Genomic DNA, 12,636 nt, shown 5'->3' on the forward strand with positions numbered 1-12,636 from the left:
GATGATGAGGGGGCTATGAAGCGAGGGCTTTTTAGCCTGGAGAAGCCCGAGGAGGGATCTTATCAATGCTTATAAATACTTAAAGGGTGAGTGTCAGGAGGATGGGGCCAGCCTTTTTTCAGTGGAGCCCAGTGACAAGAGCAACAGGCACAAACTTGAACAGAGGAAATTCCACCTGAACATGAGGAAAAAGTTCTTTGCTGTGAGAGTGCTGGAGCCCTGGAGCAGGTGGCCCAGAGAGGTTGTGGAATCTCCATCTCTGGAGAGATTCCAGATCTGCTTGAACATTGTGATCCTGGGTGTCCTGCTCTGGGTAACTGTGCTTTATCAGGGGAGTTAGACTAGATGATCTCCAGAGGTCCCTTCCAACTCCTATCATTCTGTGATTCTGTGACTCATTTCTACCACATTTCCTAGTGAAACACAAGGTATCTCCATGGGTTAACACTGCAAACATCCAGGTTGACACTGAGAAGAGACAAGGATTTATCTCAGCTTCCACACAGAATGTATAAAACAGAGAAATATGCTCAGACAAGCAGGTCACAGTGAGAAGACATGAGCCCTGCTGCCTTCCTGTACTGTGGCTCCTAAGTGTAGAGGCAGGGAAATGAGTTTCCATCAGGTCTCACAGATGCTGGAAAACTCAGACTTGTAAAGATGCTAAAAATCCTTGGCTTAGTCCAGATTTGGAAAGCTTTGGTAAGAGCTTCACAGCACATCATGTTCTGATTGTTTACTTCTCCAAGATAAGGAGAGACCTACTTCACATATGGCCTCCTGGAGAGGCGGAAAAATCAGGCATGTAAAACAAGAAGGAAATGGAAATTGACTTGATAGCTCCTTCCCTTTCCTAATAGGTAATACTTACCTAATTATGCCTGCTTGCCATTTCCTTTCTCTGCTTTCTTTGAGATACTCTGCAGAGGGAAAATTGCCCTAAAAGTTGTTACTTTGGCTTAGAGGTATCCCTTTGAGCTGTTTGTCTTGTTAAGGCAAGCAAGAGCAGCAACTCCATCATAAGGGAAGGAAAGAATCCCTCCTGAGTGGCTTTAGCATCCAGCCTCTGCTGCACATAGCTCACCTCTCTTGCCTCCCTTCTCCATCCCTTGGTCAGGCAGAGGGGTGCAGCTCCAAGGATGCTCATGCCTCATGCCCTTGCTTGACCAAGCTGAGTGGCTCCTGGTCTCTTGGAACCACCACAGAGGCAAGGCAGAGAAAGCCAGAAGCTGGGAAGATGCTCTGAATCCAGCAGCCAAAATCATAAATTCAGAGAATGGCTTGAGTTGGAAGGGACCTTAAAGATCATGTAATTCTAAACCCCCTGCCACGGGCAGGGACCAGCTTGCTAAAGGCCTCATCCAGCCTGGCCTTGGGATGAGGCACCCACAACTTCTCTGGGCAGCCCATTCCAGTGTCTCATCATCCTCAGAGTAAAGAATTACTTTGCTCTCAGCAGGGATTTGGAAAGAATTCTGAGACTTGATGGTCTCATGGCTGGTGGTTTCCAAGGGGGTGCTCATCAGTCCCAAGTCCATGCCATAGCTTGGATGACTTCTCTCCTTGAGGGTCCATTCCAAGCCAATGCATTCAGTTATTCTGTGTGATTCTATGATTCTGCCTCACAACCCCATACCCAAGCAGCTGTCTGCAGCTCAGGGTCAAGAAAAAGGGATGGTAGAAGCAAAGCACACCCACTCCATCAACATGAGTGACCTGACCAAAACATAGCAAGCTTTGCTTTTCCACAGCCAGCTTCCCTCTTTTAGGTTCCATTCAGTACTGTGCTTCATTGTACCAGAAACAGGGGAGAGATTGGCACATGGGGGGCATGCAGGAGCATCGCCCACCACAGCAAGGTGCTCCTAACCACCAATACAACAGAGACAGGCTGGATGTGACCCTACACTGACGACAAAATGCTGCACTTGAGCCATGGGTTGCAGGGGGTTCTGGCACATTGAAGGGGGAGAAATCAGCCCTCTAGGCCCCCACAGTGGATTCCCCACCCCATCCACTCCTCCACTTCCAACCTACAAATCCTTGGAACCCCCCCCAAGCCCTGCTCCTGCACCTCAGGTGTTTTTTCCTCTTCTCCACAGGGAACATAGCTTCCAAGAACGAAAATATAAAGCCCAAAGGAATTGACTTCAAGCGATGAAACAGGCTCTGCAAAGGAAGGTGTTTTATTCCTGCTCGAGGAGGTGCTTTAAAAGCCTCCTTTTGTTTCCTCAAAGGCTGGAAAGCATATTTCCCAGTCCTAGCCTGGCAGGCTGAGGAAGGTGAAGACCAGGAGGAATTCAGAAAACTTCAAGGGCTGCACTCTGCAAGCAACAGCAGAGATTTCCTCACACCCACATCCAGCATCCTGCACTGGTCCAGCCATTCCTGCATCCCTCTATACCCCACAGAGACTCATCCTCTCAGGGGAGCATCTACAGTCACTGCATGGAAAGCCCAGCCCAACACCTGCAGCAATTCTGCAGGGCATGCAAGGAGGGGGTGAGACATCCCCCTCTGAGTTATTATTCTGTGGGTGATTTTTTGTTTTGTTTTGTTGGTTTTTTCTCCATTAGGCATTTTCCAGGGAATCCTTTAGAGCTCTGAAGGGGAGAAGGAAAAAATGAACAGCTAAACCCTGCTGCAAGAAATGCCAAGCCCTCCACCTCCACCCTATATTACACTTGCAACAGCCAGAGAAGGATAGCAGCCCCATAAAGCAGCACCATTCCTCCCACTCCCATTGCCTCCAGACATCCCTCCCTCCTTCCAAACATTCACCTCCTGGCCTCACTAAGCCACCCCTCTGCAGCAGCTGCAGCGTCCTCAGGGCTGGCAGGCTGTGAAGGACAGCAGAGTGGAGGGAGGTTTCCTTGCACAGCCACCTCTGCTGTGCTGCCAGCTTCGAGGGGAAGCCAGGAACCCGCTGGCTTTTGGCAGGGGACCCAGGCATCTGGCTTTGCATCCCTGCTGTACCTTCCAGCTGTGCATTCCCAAATCCAATGGATATTTAAACGGGCTCTTTGCAGGATCCCCTGGTACAACTTCCAGACAGAACATTGTTCAGCATTTTGTCTATGTAAGATATCTATTCAGATCCCCCAAATGCATTGCTGAGGGGTAAGAGGAGCTTTCAAAACAGGCTTTCTACTAACTACAGCAGCTAGAAAGTGATTGTTAGGGGCAGGCAGAGTGATACTTCTTGCTCTGCTTGGCATCTTGCAGGCTGTAGACATCCCTGGAGGGACCTCCCCTACCCATCCTGGCCAGGTGCCCAACTCCACGTGGGGCTCCCATCAGCCCAGGATGGGAGTACTGGAGGAGCTTCCCTGCCTCCCAGTGCATAGAGATGGGTTTGCAAGAGGGGGAGGGGGATGGACTTCAGCAAACAACAAGGAGCAGAGCATGCAGAGATAAGAGAAGGTATTTACCAGGCAATCACTACAAGGTCCTGTGAATATAGTATTTGTGATGGATGAATAGACATATTATTACAGAACTTAATGCAAACCCTTTGCACCAAATGGTGACATGCGATTACCAGTTTGGAAATAACTAAGCTCATTATAATGAAACGCTTCACTCAAATCCCCCTCCAAAGGATGGATCTGACGAAAGAAGGAACCTGGGATGGGAGCATACTGGGGGGATTTGTTTAACCAGATCAACCCGCTGGGCCAGCACAGCATGGTTGCTTGCCTCTAGCCTGGCTGAAGCCTGGATTGCTGGGAAGTGTAACCCATCAGTCTGGGTGCACAGGGTGGGCAGTAGCCCACACCCAGCATTGGGCTCTTTTTGGCACGACCCTGTGGTTTAAGACATGAAAAGAAGCACCTTTCAATAATAAATAATAATGCTAACTATCTGTTTCTATAGCAACTCATCACCATAGCAGCTAAGCACAGGAGGAAAACTCAGAGCTCATCCTGCCGTCTTCAGGGCGAGGAACCAAGTGCCCTCCTGGAGGTGACTTCAGAAGTGACAAAGTTATCTCCCCAGGATTTCCCTGCTTTCCCCAGGGTAGCTCATTGGGATGGGGCTGGATGCTCTGAAGAAGTGGATCCTAGGGTCCAAGGGGTGATGGGGGTGTGCAGCCCCAAAAGCACCAGGCACTGAGGTCATTGCAACTCTTCAAATGAGTCCTGAGGGTTCCATAACAGCTGGAAGGAAAGGGGATAGTGGCTGGGGAAAACCCTCCCAACCAGTCAGGAGGACAGCATGAAGCAGAGAGTACAAAGGACAAAACACAACCAAAAAGAGGAAATGCCCCAAATTAGCTGTGCAAATTCACAACACAACCTCCAATCACATACATATCTTAGGGCACCAGCTTACAAAGCTCCATGTGTTGCTCTGCTTTTAGCAAGAACCAGTAATTTGCACCACAACCCTGACAAATAAAAGGAGTTTCCACAAACAGCCCAGAAACTCACTTTTTAAAGCTAGCAAGTCAAGCAGACATCCATCCTAATTTTGGTGTGGAGTTAGGGTGGGGTTTTTGCTCTAAAATGCCTATTAAATAAAAATTCCAGCCTTGAAGTAGCTCCATAACTGGTGTGGTGGCGTTCCCAGCTCATCAAGCCCTTTCTTCCAATGCAGAACAGCCTCCTGTTCCTCATCACCTTTGAAAGTCCCTTCCCAGCCAGCAGAAGGTGACACTTGCCAGGGATGGGACAGGGGCGATTTGTTAGTATTAGCTCCATACATGATGCTCTTTCTCAGGCTGGTGAGTGACTTCCCAACCAAAACCTCCTTGGTTTTATTATCTCACTTACAAATAGTGAGTCAGGTACAAACTTGAGCATAGGAAATTCCATCCAAGCACAAAGTGGAACTTCTTTACTTTGAGGGTACTGGAACATGCTGTCCAGAAAGTTGGTGGAATCTCTTTCTCTTGAGTCATTCAAAACCTGCCTGGACACCATCCTATGCAACTGGCCCTAGGTGAACCTCCTTTTGTAAGGGGGTTAGACTTGATGATCCCCAGAGGTCCCTTCCAACCCCTACTATTCTGTGATTCTGTGAGTCATTTGTAAAAAATTACTATTAGGTGATGGCTAAAAGGACAGGCCCTCCTACAGGGCCATCTCTGTTTGATAGATGGGGAAAGAAGAAGCCAAGGGACTGGATCAGGGCCATGGGGCAGCTATCTGGCAAACCAAGGTCTTCTTTTGGCAGCCCAGAATATGTTTCCCTAAAGTAAAATAAAGCTGTGTTGCACACTGAGCACTTGCTATTCTATCAACAGGCAACTGTAACAGGATACACTTCCTTAGTCGCTAAATGAGTTTTCTTTCCAGCACTACCTTATAGACAAATCCCCTGTCTCTCTCACACACAAAAAAAAAAAAGGAAGAACAAAACCACCAACAAATAAATCCCTTTATCACAACCAGATATGCTCTAACCAAGTCACAGCCACACACGTGTGGCAAGTCAGCAAGCCTTTGCCCAACTTCCCAGCAAGATCATTTTCCCTTCAGGGTGGGCAAGAAAGGCAAAAAGGAAAGAAAATAAAAGAACATTTAACAGAAGAAATGAAGTGGCAATTTCCCAGTTCAGCTGGGGATCAATATGTGGACTCCTTGTGGTTTCTGTTTCAAAGGGGCTGAGCTCTCGCCGCTGAAGCCCAGACTGACACACACCAGAGCTTGACTTATGAGCACTTCATCTCGGCAAGATATTTTTCATTTAAATCTTGCTGCAGCTGAGTACGAAGCCATCCAGGCTTTGATTTACTGCTAATTTGTCACTCCCATTCCTAGAACTCTAAACTCAAGTAACCAACCAGTTTAATGCCAAGACGCTTACCAACAAGGCCCTTCAGCAACAAGCATCATGAGGCAAGTGCACGTTCTTCACATCACAAGAAACAAAGAGTGTATAAATATTAACCATGAATGTCTGGTTTTGGAGGTCTCCAAACCCAGCATCACTTCAGTTTCATAGAATCATAGTATTGTTTTGGTTGGAAAAGACCTTTTAGATCATCAAGTCCAACCATTATCTACCCAGTCTGGTACTAAACCACAATACCACATCTCTGCATCTTTTAAACACCTCCAGGGATGAGGATTCAACTACCTCCCTGGGAAGCCTGTTCCAGTGCTTGATAACCCTTTCAGAGAGGAAGTTTACTCTAATGTCCAACCTAAACCGCCCCTGGCTCAGCTTTAGACTAGGACCAACCTCCACCTTGCTACAACCTCCTTTCAGGGAGTTGAAGAGAGTGATAAAGTCTCCCCTCAGCATCCTTTTCTCCAGACTAAACAACCCCAGTTCCCTCAGCTGCTCTTCACAAGACTTGCTCTTCAGACCCTTCACCAGCATCATTGCCCTTCTCTCAACATGCTCCAGCACCTCAGTGTTTTTCATAGAATCATAGAATGGTTTATGCTGGAAGGGACCATTAAAGGTCCTCTAGTCCACTCTCACTGCAGTAAGCAGCAGCATCTTCAGCTAGGTCAGGGTGCTCAGAGCCATTGTAGTGAGGGCCCCAAACCTGAACCCAGTGTTCATAGTGTGGCCACACCAGTGCTGAGCACAGGGGGACAATCACTTCTTTGGTTCTGCTTGTCACAGGGAGAAAATAGTATGATTTAAAAAATCTTCTGCCACCTTGACTTTTCCTCCCTCAAGTAGAGTTTTATGCTCAAGCAGGAATAACAAGTGGGTTGAGGTGGCTCATTTTGCAAACATTTACATGCCTTTGGTGCAATGTTGGCTACAAGGGTTCGCCCGGCATCAAGATTTATTCCTGCAGCCCTTACACAAGCTCACAGGAGGGGGAAGTGTGAGTATATATCATGCAAACGCCCATAATGGAAAACCTATCCCATATTATCTGCATTAGATCCACACATTCGTCCTGTCAGAAGGACAAGGCGAACTCAAGTGCCAGCCAGCTCCTGAAAATTTATTGCCCCAGCAGAACATTTGTGTATGGGTAATAGAAATGGAAAGAAACACAGAGATGAGGCATGAAATGAAAGCCACAAGAAATAGCAAGACAAGGTCTCCCTTTTGGGTCACCGGTGCAAACCCATCCATGTTTAGTAGCATTTTTGTTAATTCCTGTGCAAAAGAAGCCTGTGAATGGGCACAAACTTGAACATCGGAAGTTCCATCTAAACATGAGGAGGAATATCTTTACTTTGAGGGTGGTAGAGCACTGGATCAGTCTGCCCAGACAGGTGGTGGAGTCTCCTTCTCTGGAGAGATTCCAAACCCATCTGAACACAATCCTGAGCAACCTGCTCTGGGTGACCCTGCTTTAGCTGACAGATTGGACTAGATGATCTCCAGAGGTCCCTTTGAACATGCATCATTCTGTGATTCTGTGAATCTCAGCCTCTCAACTTTTGGGTCTGGGTGTCTGTTTCACACCATGCAGTTTCTGAAAAATACTGGAGTATTCTTGGCAGCAAAACCTGGAGTGAAAGCAAGTCACAGAGTATGAAAACAACCTCTCCCTTTCTAGTGAAATCCTCTCCCTACCCCCTACCCCCCCAGTAATGACAAAGCCACCTGCTAGTAGCCAGCTTAGTGGGGATGGAAGTTAGAATCAATCACTGCTCCTGCTCTGAACTTCAGGCTCCCTTCCTGCTCTGATAATTTGGTATCTTCTCTAAACATTAGTTATTGAAATGGAAGCAGTTGGGGTCATTATACTTCAGCAAAGATTTGGCTTCCCCCAGGGTCCCAGGAAACATATTTTTAAGAGCTTGTGTCCCCAGCAAGGCTCATGTTAGTTTGAGCACTGAGTTATACAGACTAGCAGTATCTAAAACGAAATGACCACTGGGTTTCAAAACCCAAAGCAGCCCACTCAAAACCTTCAGAGCATCTGTAAGGGTTCACAGAGTGATTTGGTTTTCCATGGGGAAGGGTTGCAGGACATAAGCTACACCACACTGGCAGCCATTGTAGGGGATACAGGACACAGGCTTGGCAGCTCTTACCTGGGTAGCTGCTCAGCACCTTATGGGATGCAACTAAACAAGGACAAGGCAAACTTAGAGCACGTGCACCAACAAAGAACAAAGAAAAACAAAGAGTTCCAGTAGGATGAGTTATAAATAAATAAATAGGAATGGCAGCTCCCAAAAATGACCATGCAGACTCTTGGTATCACAACACATCTCATTTTTGCAGTGATCTCTCCATTCCCAAAAGTGACTAAAAGCATTTCGTACTCAATTTGAATGATACAAGAACCAAGGCTCATGAGAGCCCATCTGCCCTCTGGCCAATGTACTGACCCAAGATGACATTTTTTTTTTCATTCAAGAGCATTCATTTGTCATTTTCACTGGGAAAAAAAAATAAAAATCTTGGAAGTGTCCTATTCTGGCTGAAGACTGCTGTTGGCTGTTGAAGCACAGGCTCAAAGGAGAGGACCACTCACAGCTCCATTCTACAAGTACCACCTGGTGTTCAGCATGGATTTCATGGGAGTGAAGACTCCCATCAATAAATGTGGACTGAGCCTTTTGCCTTTCCGTGCCTCAGTTTCCCAAGCTGTACAAAGGGAACGATAGTATTTTCTCACTGGTCTGGAATACTTCAGAGTCTGAGTGAAAAACAACTGGGGAACTCCTTTATTTCTGTATTTTTCTGCTGCAGGCACCTTAAGAGCTCAAACCCAAGGGATATAAAGTGCTTTTCACCCGAAGACAGTCATGCAGGGAAACATGCTTATCATTGATACCCTGCAGTAAGTCAGGGGGTTGCCCAGACTCTCTGCACAGACGGGAAGTCTCATTGCCTTAGGCGCCTGGAGTGGTTTGAGTCCATTAACCACATCTTGCAAGCAAGAAGGAAGGAGCGAGAAAGAGCCCTCTGAAGCCTTTTGTCACACTGGTGAGGACCAGAAAGGGCTTTTTATTTGAGTATCAAGCAATTTGAGGGCTTGACTGTGGGAAACGGTCATAATCCAAAATGCATCTCTACTTGAGGAGAGGGATTCATGGACCAGACTTTTGAGTCCCAGCATCAAAAAGGGGTGCAAAGAGATGACAGCAGATTTCAGCCTTAGCTATGTGAGACCTCCCTTTAGGGGAGTATGGTGAATAATAAATCAAGAAGAGCCTAGTGATTCCCAGGGCAACATGCCATTTTGTGGAAAACACCTGTAGGCAATGCCAAGCCACACACTTCGGCACTGCTAACTTCAAAACTCAAAAGCCATACCTCTAACACCCTTCCTATGTAGGATGTCAATGCAAAGCTGAGATCCTACCACATGCCACATCATTCTCAGCTTCTCAGAGTTCCCTTCTAAACTATAAATGAATTCTTACACGCTGTTAACCCTGAGCACACCTGAGTATCGTAGGTGCTCGTAAGGCTCTTCAGCATGGAGCACGAGAGCGCGCAAATCAAACCCCATCACTCTGGAAGGAGATCAGTTTTATCGCAACCATGTAACATCGAGGAAATTGGGAGAGAGAGACAAAGAAATTCAGTAAAAGGAAAAAGATGCCACACAAAAGGGACTTCAGCATCTCTCCTCCCCACCTCACTCTGCAAAAACAGGAGTCAACATAAAATCAGTTCCAGCAACCCACTGCCCCCCAGGATCTGGCTGCCAAATACGGTTCCTGCCTTCCCAGCAGCAGATCTCAGCCACTCTCGTGCCTGTGCTGAGCCCTTTGCTTTGCCACAACTCTAGCCTGTCTTGTACCAGGCTCACCACAGGTACAGAGAAGGATGCTAGCAGATGAACACATGAGGAAAGGCTCGACTATTCCCTTTCCCTGTGGAGGTCAGCACCTCTCCTAGGGTTTGCAATAGCACACATCCCTCCACTAGCTGGGTGCTGGCTTGCACACTGCACAGAATTTAACACCAGCCTTCAGCGCCTACAAGGCAGTTACCACCATCAAGGAAAAGCTTCCCAACAGCACTGTGACTGATCATCAGCCTGTATTTTAAAACACCCATCTTGGACATAAACAACACTTAGATCATGTTGCTGTCATTTATTTTGTGTCTTATTGAAATCGCCTAGTGCCACGCATGTAAGATGGGACAGAAAGGAAAAGCCTTGGACTGGTCCTTTTAGGAAGGAGACACCCCCGTGGAGGATGGGTCTAGGCAGAGGAGGGGAGAAAATCCCAGCCTTTCATGAAGGGGCTGGGGCTGCATGTTTAAACCTGGCTGCACACGAAATGCAGACACACATCTGTTGCACTGCTTGAATCCCAGCTCTAGTGAAGGGTCCCACACACAAACAAACAAACACACATTTCCCCAGGCAATAAAAGCACAAACAAAACGCTGCTCACATCCCCTAGACCTGAAGACAGTGTCTTAGCCATCGGGGAGAAAGCACCTAATCTCACACTGGGAGGCACACGTTGTAATTAAAATCACAGACAGCAAAGGCAAAGCAGCCCCGTGCTCCGCTGGTCCTACCCGCTTGCAGATTTAACAGGCGTCTATAAACAAGACCCAGTTGAAGCAGAGGACAGATAAAGAAAATAAGTTCCTACCCTTTATGCCTTCCAAAACATTTGTGTAGGGCTGGTGCATGTTCACAAGTCCCTAAGAAGGCTGTGAGCAGTGGCATTGACTGTAAAAATCCCCTGACACCGTTATTGTTCCCCTGGAATAAGAGCATCCCCGCAATAGCACTGGTCCAAACCTCCCCTCTCTGCTCACCCCCGCTTCCTGGAAAGCTTCAGACCCCCTTAGCTTCTCCCAAAATCTCACCCACCCAGGCATCGCATCCAAGTGACAGAGGGAAGCCATGAAAAATCAGGTGCGCTTGCAGCAACCTCTTTGGCAGAGCAGCAAGGCTGGGAAGCAAAGCAGAGCAGACGCGGGGTGGAAGTTTTTACGGGAAAGGAAGGCGGCCACACGCTTCCCACCTGGTCCTTTCCAGGAAGGCGAGTTCTGCAGGTCCTATGCCCATCCTTTTCCAAGTATACCGGGAGCAGATGGGGCCCCAGGAGGAGGTTTTCCTCTGGGCTGGGTATGGAGCAGCCACATGCAACCACTACAAACCCAAACAGCTCTTAGCCCTGCTGGGGCTGAGCAAGTGGGTTTGTTTATCTGGGAGGAACTCATCTGCTGCCGGAGTATCGTATTTCCACCAAAACCATGTGTGGCTTGGTGGTTCCATCACTTCTCCCTGTCTGCATAATTTAAGGGCATATGTCTGATAAACGAAGAGCATCAATAGGCAGGTTTCGGTTGCAGCACATACATGCACGGAGAGAAGGAGGGAGGTTTGTGAGCGCTGACTCCGCAGCCGGGATTTTGGGCACTCAAACTCTCCGGCACCTTGCAAAACGGGAAAAGACAACGAGGTCCACGCCTCCCCTCCTAGGTGTTCCCCGCAGGGGATGGCCCTTGTTCCCATTCACAGTCACCCCAGGGATGCTGATCGTCCCCGGGAAAACGGCTCTGCCCCTAGCCCCGTCCAGCTGCAACCTCATCGGGAGCAGGAAAAGTTTGCAAATACCTCCAGTCCTTCGCCCGGGGAAGGGTTTGGAGCATCGAGGGAGTTAAAATACTCCCGGAGGGGAGGAAAATCCGCAGCCGGGGATGGCTGGGGGTGACTGGGGACGGGCTGCGACGCTGGAGCCGCTACCTCCGGGGAGAAAAGTTGAGCCTTGTGCATGCGGGAAAAGGCGACCGGGCACCCGGGGAGCGAGGGACATACACCGGGAACCGCATCCCTTTCACGCTGGAGATGTCGAGGAGGTGGGAATACCGGGGGTCCCCGCTGAGAATCCCCCCACAACACTCTCCCCAGCCGGCCCGGGAGGGGCGGAGGGGCCGTGCCCGGCCACCCTCGGCTCAGCCCGTTCCATGACTCTCTCCACACGACCCTGGGGCTCAGAGAAGCGAAGAGAAGGGGTAAACATTTCCCAGCTTCCCTTCTCTTCCATCGGCTCCTGCCAGGTGTGTAGGGCAGGTACCGCTGCATGCCCACCGACCCTCCCGGCGCATCGTCTGGGGCACCCTCCCTCCGCCCGGGCGGGGCAGGATGGAGTGGGGGGTGGCTCCTTACCTGGGATGGTTCCTTGCTTGCTTTTGGGTGGGTTTCGGCAGATAAATATATATATAAATAGTATAATTTTTTTTCTCCTCTCCTTTCCCCCCACTTCAGTCTTCAGAGCAGGCGCCGCATTGACACTGCAGATGGTCTCTGTGTGTGTGTGTGCGTGTGTGTGTGTCTCTCTCTCCAATCCCAAATACTCCACGGAGGCGGAACACGGAGCCCCTCTTCTCTCTGCACTGGGCAAACCGTGTCTGGCTCGCCCAGAGCGCTGGGGATGGGGGGGGGGGGGGGGGGGGGGGGGAGGGAGGGGGGAAGAAGGAAAGAGTGGGGGGGAAGAAACGCAGCTCCAGTTTTCATTCCCCCCCCCCAAATCACCCCTTTTCTCCCTCCCTCCTTCCTTCCCTCCCTCCCTCCCTCCCTCCCCTAGCCCTTCCCCCCCTCCCGCTTCTAAATCAGCAAGGAAGGGAGGGGAAGGGGGGGAAACACAGGCAGCCGAGCTGGCAGGAGGGATGCAGGCAGGGGATGCTCTATGGGGCCATGCCCGGCTCCGCTCCCCGGCTCCCGGCTCTGCGCCGCTGCCTGGCCGCCGGGGAGGGCTCGCACTGCGGCTGTCTCGCCAGCCC

General features: G+C 49.4%; 1 protein-coding gene across 2 annotated transcripts in view; it reads right to left on the reverse strand.

Moving 5' to 3' along the window:
• PLXNA4 (plexin A4) overlaps positions 1 to 12,280 on the reverse strand; it is a 538,983-nt gene extending 526,703 nt beyond the window's left edge. For both annotated transcript variants that reach the window (XM_054178000.1, XM_054177999.1), the window contains exon 1: positions 12,023 to 12,280. The gene's annotated coding sequence lies outside the window, so the exon portion shown is untranslated. The remainder of the gene's footprint in view (positions 1 to 12,022) is intronic.
• Between the last annotated feature and the right edge of the window lie 356 nt (positions 12,281 to 12,636).

This window comes from Dryobates pubescens, chromosome Z (assembly GCF_014839835.1).
Source record: "Dryobates pubescens isolate bDryPub1 chromosome Z, bDryPub1.pri, whole genome shotgun sequence".
NCBI classification, from domain to species: Eukaryota; Metazoa; Chordata; class Aves; order Piciformes; family Picidae; genus Dryobates; species Dryobates pubescens.